This window comes from Chrysochloris asiatica, unplaced genomic scaffold, assembly GCF_000296735.1.
Source record: "Chrysochloris asiatica unplaced genomic scaffold, ChrAsi1.0 scaffold00001, whole genome shotgun sequence".
Classification (NCBI taxonomy): Eukaryota; Metazoa; Chordata; class Mammalia; order Afrosoricida; family Chrysochloridae; genus Chrysochloris; species Chrysochloris asiatica.
The window spans coordinates 38,070,010-38,077,421 of record NW_006408519.1 but is presented as its reverse complement, the minus strand read 5'-3'; the positions used below and the strand labels follow the sequence as shown (position 1 = coordinate 38,077,421).

Sequence of the window (7,412 nt, the reverse complement as noted above, 5' to 3'; positions counted from 1 at the left end):
TGGAGAGAAAAATGTGGCGGTCAGTTTCTGTAAAGATTGTTGTTGTTGTTAAGTGCAGTAGAATTGTTTCCAACTCAGCGAGTTTCAAGCATCCATTGGGTTTGAACTGCCGACCTTGTGCCATACCAGGACCACAGCCTTGGAGATCCTATGGGGTTGTGGTTCTGTGTCCTCTAGAGTCTATGAGTCAGAATCAACCCTATAGCAGCTGTTGTTAAGTGCCGTCTAGTCGGTTCCGACCCATAGCTACCCTGTATAGGGTTTCCGAGGAATGGCTGGTGAGCTTGACCCGCCGACGTTGCGGTTCAAACCTATTATGCAGTCCAGCGCATTAACCCACAGCGTCACACCGGGACTCCATGTATAGGGTTTGGTGGTGGTTATGTGCGGTGGAGTCAGTTCCGACCCCTGGATAGGGTTTCCGAGACTGTAAATCTTTACAGGAGCAGAAAGCCTCAGCTTTCTCCCGTGGAACGGCTCGTAATTTAGAACTGTTGATCCTGAGGTTAAGGTGAATGAAAAAATCTCGGCTAGTTAGAAGGCCTGTTCTAGTTTAGTGCGTACGTCGTGGTGATGGTGCTGGGGCAGAACATTTATGTTTTCAGTATGAAAAGGGGAATTAGAGAAATAGTTGTGGGGCAGCACCCTTTGCATATCCCAGTTCCTTGCCCAGGACACATGCTCTTCCTCAGAACATGGCCTGATTTGTCCCTGAGGCCAGACTACAAGGTTGGTTTGAACAGCAAGGTCGATGTTCAAGCTCATCAGCCTCCCCTTTGAAACCCTTTACAGGGTTGTTGAGTGGGAATGGACTCAATGGCACTTAACAATAACAACAACAAACCATGTATGTATGGTACAAGTCTCAGGTGGCGCCTTCTCTAGCTCTGGGATTATCATTTCACACCTCCCCAGGGCGTCTCCGGCAGCCTGCCAGCACCTGGCCCGGAGCGGAGCAGAGAGGCGTGCTGCCAACCTGCCAGCTGCTCCAGGCCTCCGGGGTGGAATGTGGCCACTCTGCAGGCTTTCCCAGAAAGAATCCTGGCCTGCCTGCGAACTCCGCGGTCCAGTTCCTGTCATTGCTGAGTTCTCAGATGCGGGGTTTCCTCATCCTCAAAGGAGAACAACTGACCAGCCCTGGACCATCCCCATGCCCACTCCTATCCTAGGCCAGCTAGGCATGAGGCGCTGTCTCTTTAAGAAGGGTTCAGGCACTGAAGAGGTGGCCGCGCCCCCTTCCTTTGCCTGCTGAGCCCTTGGACCACCTGTCTCCTGCCTGGCCCCACCCCTTTGGGGAGGGGCGGGGGAGAAGGAGGCGGAGAAGGAAGGCTGGGGATTTACCTTGCGGGGCGGGCGCTTGGCGCATGCGCAAGGCTGGACAGGTCCGCGGAGCCCTCACTTCCTGGCATTGCCCCCTCCCCCTCCTCGCCGTTACCCTGTACATCCGGGTCACTTGCCCTCCCCGCTCGGAGCCGCTGCTGCCGCCGCTGCCACCGCCTGGCTGATCGCGGCTCCGCCACAGGGGCAGGTGCGGAGGGGTTCCCCGCCGCCGCCGCCTCTCCCCGCTCTGGGCCCGGGGCTCCCCCTAGCGCTGCGAGGAGCCGCCCGAGCGGCTGTGGAGGGCGGAGGCGCGGGGCTGAGAGAGCCGGGTGGCTCGCGCGCCGGGTGAGTGATTTATTTCCCCCGTCTTCCCCGGCGCCCTCGCTGTCCTCCTCCCCGACCCCATTTTGGCGGCGAGAGGGGCGGCTGCGCGCGCCCGCGCCCGGCTTCCTCCTCCTCTTTCCCCGGCCGGCGGGCCTGGCCCTACGCTGCGGCAGCTTCCTCTGGCCCGCGCCCGGCCTCCCCAAGCCGGGCGCCCATTCATTCGGGCGCTCCTTTCTTCCGCCCTGCCGGCGATCAGCACCTCGGTGCGCGTGCTCGCCGCCGCCTCGCCCCACACCCTGGACCCGCGCTGCGCGTGACCTGCCCCCCCATCCCCGGCTCTGCCTGCACCCCCCGCCGCCCCTGGGGCTGGCATCCAGCCCCACACCCCTCTCTCCGCACCCCAAACCCCAGTCCCCCTGATGGAGCTGCTGCCTGCCGTTCCCCAGCATCACCTGGTCTCCCACCTGCGCGGCCACACCTTCCCGCTCACAGGCTGCTGCGTTCAGCTCTGGATCCCAGTGTTGGAAGTCCAGATTCAGGGTCTTAGGGTGTGGTCTCAGAGTGCTTCCAAAACACACAGTTTCTACTATAATTACCCAAATCGATGACTGTCAAACTGAAGTGGAAGTGGCAATTGCTGTAGGCTTTTCTTTAAAACCTCATGGCTATTCTCGGTCTTACCAAAGATCTTCCCCCTTCACTCACCTCCTCCCTCTGCATAGTACTGATGATGAGTTAATTTCTCTGAATGTAAAATCTGGTACAAGATTGCTACTCTTGCTACTCCTCCAGATGCCATTCTGGGTTCCATTCCACGGACTAATTTGCAACATGACCTGTTAGTTCTGTTTGTTGGTAAGACTTTTTTTTTGGTCTCATCCATCAACATCATTTATTGAATGCCCCCGTGTGTGGAATACTGATGAAAACACCAGAATAATAGTAATACCTCCAAATGCCTTTCTGGATAAGGCAATTGTTTTTGGAATTGGAGTACACCCCCCCTGTAAATAGATACTCTCTTGAAATATACTTTTTCTTTTAATCTCTAAGTGAGAAATGTGTGTCAAGCCATTTTGTGGTTTTACAGGCTTGCGTTTTGTCAGATTGGCATTCCAGAGGAGTGTTTTATATAGCAAAAGGAATTTCGGTCTCTTGGGTCTTTAGGGATTTATTATTGCAAATTGTAATAGGCTAATGTCCCTCAAGAAAAGAAACTCATCCTTTTAATTCTTCAGTTGGCTTTAATAATAGAAACAGAAGCTTTGTTTCTAGAGCAACTTGATAATTGGGGTTTGCTTAATAAATCCATAAAGTGTTGCAGTTCTTGGAAACTGCTTGAACAGCATTGTAAGGTAAAATGACAGCATGAACTTTCAGGAGAGTTCTTATAAGAAGTCTTGAAGCACATCTACCTGCTATGATGATTTATGTTTTTCGATATGAATCATAACATATTTAAGTAGCCATTTCTTTTAGGGAATTTAGAGAGCTGGGTATTGATTAAACAAGAGTCTTCAGTGCTCCATGTTTAGCTTTTGAATGACCCCTCTAGCAGTAAGATTTCTTGATAAACAGTCAAGATTAAATTTTCTGGCAGAGCAGTTTTACTGGATAATTTTTAAAATTTCTTAAAGCTTTAACTGTGATGTAGCTGCTGCCGTGGAAATTTTGCTTTGTAAAATGTTGTGGACTGCATTTTGTGAACTTTGGGTAGAAGCTGTATTTTGTTCTCCTGAGAAAGTGATTGGCCAAAATGAAGGTATGATTAGTAAATTGATTCTTCTTGACTCGGAAAAATAAAAATTTCAGAACCTTTAAATAAATGCTGCTGATTATATGTATAGATTACAGGAGATTACAGGCAGCATTTGGCTTAATCTTAAAATTAATTTTTCTGAATTTGACAAAAGTAAATTGCCAGGTAATGCCACTCTTGAGATTATTTGTCTCCTCTTTGAAAAAGATTACAGGCAGCATTTGGCTTAATCTTAAAATTAATTTTTCTGAATTTGACAAAAGTAAATTGCCAGGTAATGCCACTCTTGAGATTATTTGTCTCCTCTTTGAAAACTAGGCACTCACCTTTACTTATCAGGTAATTGACAGAGGAGTACTGGTGTGGCGCTGTGGGTTAATGCACTAGACTCGCAAAGTCGGTTTGAACTGCAAGGTTGGTGGTTCAAGCTTACCAGTTGCTCCTTGGAAACCCTCTACAGGGTTGCTATGGATCGAAACTGACTTGAGGGCACTTAACAAAACAACAACAAAATTCCCCAGAGGGATGCATATTTCGTTTATCTCCCCATCTCCCTTGAAGAAAATACTGGACTAGGTTAAAGTGTGAAGAAAGCTGATATGTCTTGTTACTGTGAGGCTACCAGCACTAGCCACCTTCAAGTTGATCCTGACTCGAGGTGACGGCATATGTTTCAGTGTAGAAATGAACTCCATAGGAATGTCAATGGCTGATTTTTCTGCAGAAGTAGGATCAGCAGGCATTTTGTCTGAGGAAAGGGGAATCTAACCTGCAAGCTTTCTGTTAGCAGCTGAGTATGTTCACTGTGCCGCCCAAGGACTCCAGTCTGAGGTTGCTTAACTCTTCTTACTAAGCAATATTGGTGCACTCAGCTATAGTGTGAGCTTGCATAATGTTAGCGACCTTACTTACAGCAGGACAAAACATGGCGGGGCCCTGCACCATCTGCATTTAAGATCCTGTCACTTTCTTCTTCATTCTTTAAGGCAAATACAATGATCCTTTATTAGTAGCATACCTCCTATTTATTGTCTTTCCCTTTTTATTTTTTGTCACTACACTAGGGCACAGCACAAATGCCTGCCAGGTACATAGTAGATACTCAGTAAATGTTTTGAATAGTTGAATGAATGGCACGGTCAAAGAGTTTTTGCAAAAACTCATCTGGCAAAAGTTTTGAATAGAGATGTTACCTGTTCTCAGCTGTAGTTTTCTCAAGCATCTGATCCATTTGGAAGATTGCTGCCTTGGATTAAATTACTTTGCCATTTTTGGAGGAGGAGGTACAGTAGGCATGCCCTTTTGTGATACGCTTTAGGTCACTGAAGGATTTGTTTGCTTAGAATGGGCAATTGATATATGTATCTTGTCAGTATTAAATTTCAAGTGCAAAGAATGTTTCTAAAAGTCAACATAAAAGTTCTTGGATGTATAAAAGTTCATCCTGTATTACATTCGGTTCACTTGATGTTAAGTTCTGTGGAGTCAATTCGTACTCATATCAACCCTGTTAAGCGTTACCAAGGAGCAGCTAGTTAGCAGTCCGGTGCTTATCCGATAGCACCATACCAGGTATCCCCTTCAGTTCACTAGGTTTGGTTAATTTTTCAAAGAATTCATTCTCATCTAGCAGGATAATGTGACATTGGTATCTGACTGTCTTTGGTGACGGTGGTGATAGTGGTTTTATTTGTTAACCAGAGTATCTTATTACTTGCCAGACTGATTTGTAAAATGCATTTCATGTTTCTCACAACCTTGTTAAGTCGGCATTGTTGTTGTTGGTAAGTGCCTTCAAGTCTCATGTTCTAACTCATAGCAACCCTGTATAGCAAAGGAGCGGTTGGTGAGCTTGAACCACCAACCTTGCAGTTTAAACTGACCTTGTAATTGAGTGCATTAACCCTCAGCACCACAGTAGGGCTCCATGACATTTGTTATTTCCATTTTACAGAGGAGGAAACTGAGGTGAGGTGACTTGTAAAGTGTCACGGCTACTGAGTGAGAGTGGGTTCCCAGTTGTCTGAGTCTAGAGTTCCTTCTCTGACGCTGTGAATAGGAAGGAAACATGTGCTCTTTGCTTGGTTCCTTGTATACATCAGGTTAGTTCTCTGTCAACCCTGAAAGATGTCGGTATTAGAATTTTCACATTAGACAGTGAAGGTGCAGAGCTTAGGTGACTTGCTCAAGAACACGCCCAAATAGGATGCCGCCTTTACTAGCACTCCCATTTCCAAGTGCTCCTCTGAGGCTCCTGATTTGATACTAGGAGCTCTGGTGGCTCAGTGACTAAAATGCTTTTCTGCACACTGTATGGGGAGAGTTTCAAACCCACCAGAGGCTTTGAGGGAGAGAGACGTGACTTCTGTAAAGGTTATAGCCTCAAAAACTCTGTCCTATGAGTCAGAATCTGTTGTGGGCAGTGTGGTTATAACTGATGTTGTATATTTAAGCTGTAGACAATGGGTGGAAAACCTTTTTTTCTATCCAAATTTATAATATCATTCGCAGGCCCTAGAAAATTATTAACTTAAAAATTAGCCTGCTATATTTGGTCAAGCATTTCATTAACTCACCCCCTGTGGCTCTAGAGGGTAAGCACTTGATCTCAGGGTTGGTTCAAACTCACCAGCTGCTTCTTAGAAACCCTATCTATACAGGGTCGCTATGAATTGGAACTGACTTGATGGCTCTAAATAACAACAGTGTGATGGTTGCAACTGCGGTTACCCTGCTGTAGACTATAGAAAGTTTTCGTTGTGGCATGCTGTGAGGTGTCGGAGATGTTCCTTTCTTCACTGGCTGTAGGTTCACTTCAGTCTCACACAAGCAAGTGTATTGGAGCACAAACGCATGATTGACGTTTTTATTTGGCTAACCTGTGACCTGTGAAACAAGGAGCTCTGAGGGCTGAGTGATTGCCAAAAGGTCGGCAGTTCGAAGTACCGTCAAGTCGGTTCCAACTCATAGCGACCCTGTGTAGGGTTTCCAAGGAGCAGCAGGTGGATTTGAACCACCTACCTTATGGTTCAGAGTGATCTTGCAGTTGAGTGCTTATCTTACAGCGCCACACCAGGACTCATTGCTGTTGTTCGGTGCCATCAGGTCGGTTGCAAGTCACAGTGACTGTATTACAATCAAACAACACACTTCCGGGTCCTGTGCCATCCTCAGAACCGTTATGTTTGAGTCCATTATTGTTGCCAAGGTGTCACTTTATGTCCCTGAGGGTCTGTCTTGCTCTTTCCCACGGACCCTGATAACTTTCTCCAGATCCCTCCTGTGACGTGAGTGAGATGAAGTCTCACCAGCCTTGCTTCTAATGAGCCATGTAACACCGCTACTGCCTTGGAAGTCTCATGGACAGGTGTGGGGAGGCCCTGCTACTGGATCCTGCAGGGTGGCTGTGGGTCAGAAGCAACTCAGTGACAGGAGGTTTTGTTGTTGTTGTTGTGGTTGAACCTGTCAGAGCTTTAGTAAGCAAGGAAATCATTCTTAGAATTTTGATTCTTTTAGCATGTGCATTTAAGGGAAGGAGAAGTGGAAAACCAAGTTTGTCCTTTTGAAAGAGTGTTCTGACAGCTTTTGGAGAAGGAATTGAAGGTGAGTAAGATTGAATCCAGACTGAGAGCAAGTAAAGTGGATGCTAAAGTCTAGGAAAGAACTGGATAGTGATCTGCACTTGAGCTGTGGCGATGTTGGGACCCCATTAAATCTCTTCTATGGACTCCCTGGATGTGAGTCCCATTGATCCAGCCACTTCCCTTCCTGTGCTGGATATACCAAAGGGCTGGGGCAAGTCAGATAATGTTCTCATGTATGCATGTTCCATTGCCTTTCCATAGTCCTAGTCATTGAGTCTGAGTTAATTCACCCCAAAATATGAGTATCAGACTGGAGAGAGGTCTCCGAAAGCTAGGCATTTGGTGTCCACAGTGCTGCCTTTCTTTGCCAGATGCCTCAGTCATCAAAATCACCAATTTCCCTGTTTCTAGAGAAAAGTCTCCCT

At 47.1% G+C, this 7,412-nt stretch overlaps 1 protein-coding gene across 1 annotated transcript in view; it reads left to right on the top strand.

Annotated features, from left to right (window-relative positions):
- The first annotated feature begins 1,387 nt into the window (after window positions 1-1,387).
- The window catches only part of LOC102825640 (protein FAM49B-like), a 93,077-nt gene continuing 87,052 nt past the window's right edge, over window positions 1,388-7,412 (top strand). Inside the window, exon 1 of the mRNA XM_006830708.1 lies at window positions 1,388-1,665. The gene's annotated coding sequence lies outside the window, so the exon portion shown is untranslated. The remainder of the gene's footprint in view (window positions 1,666-7,412) is intronic.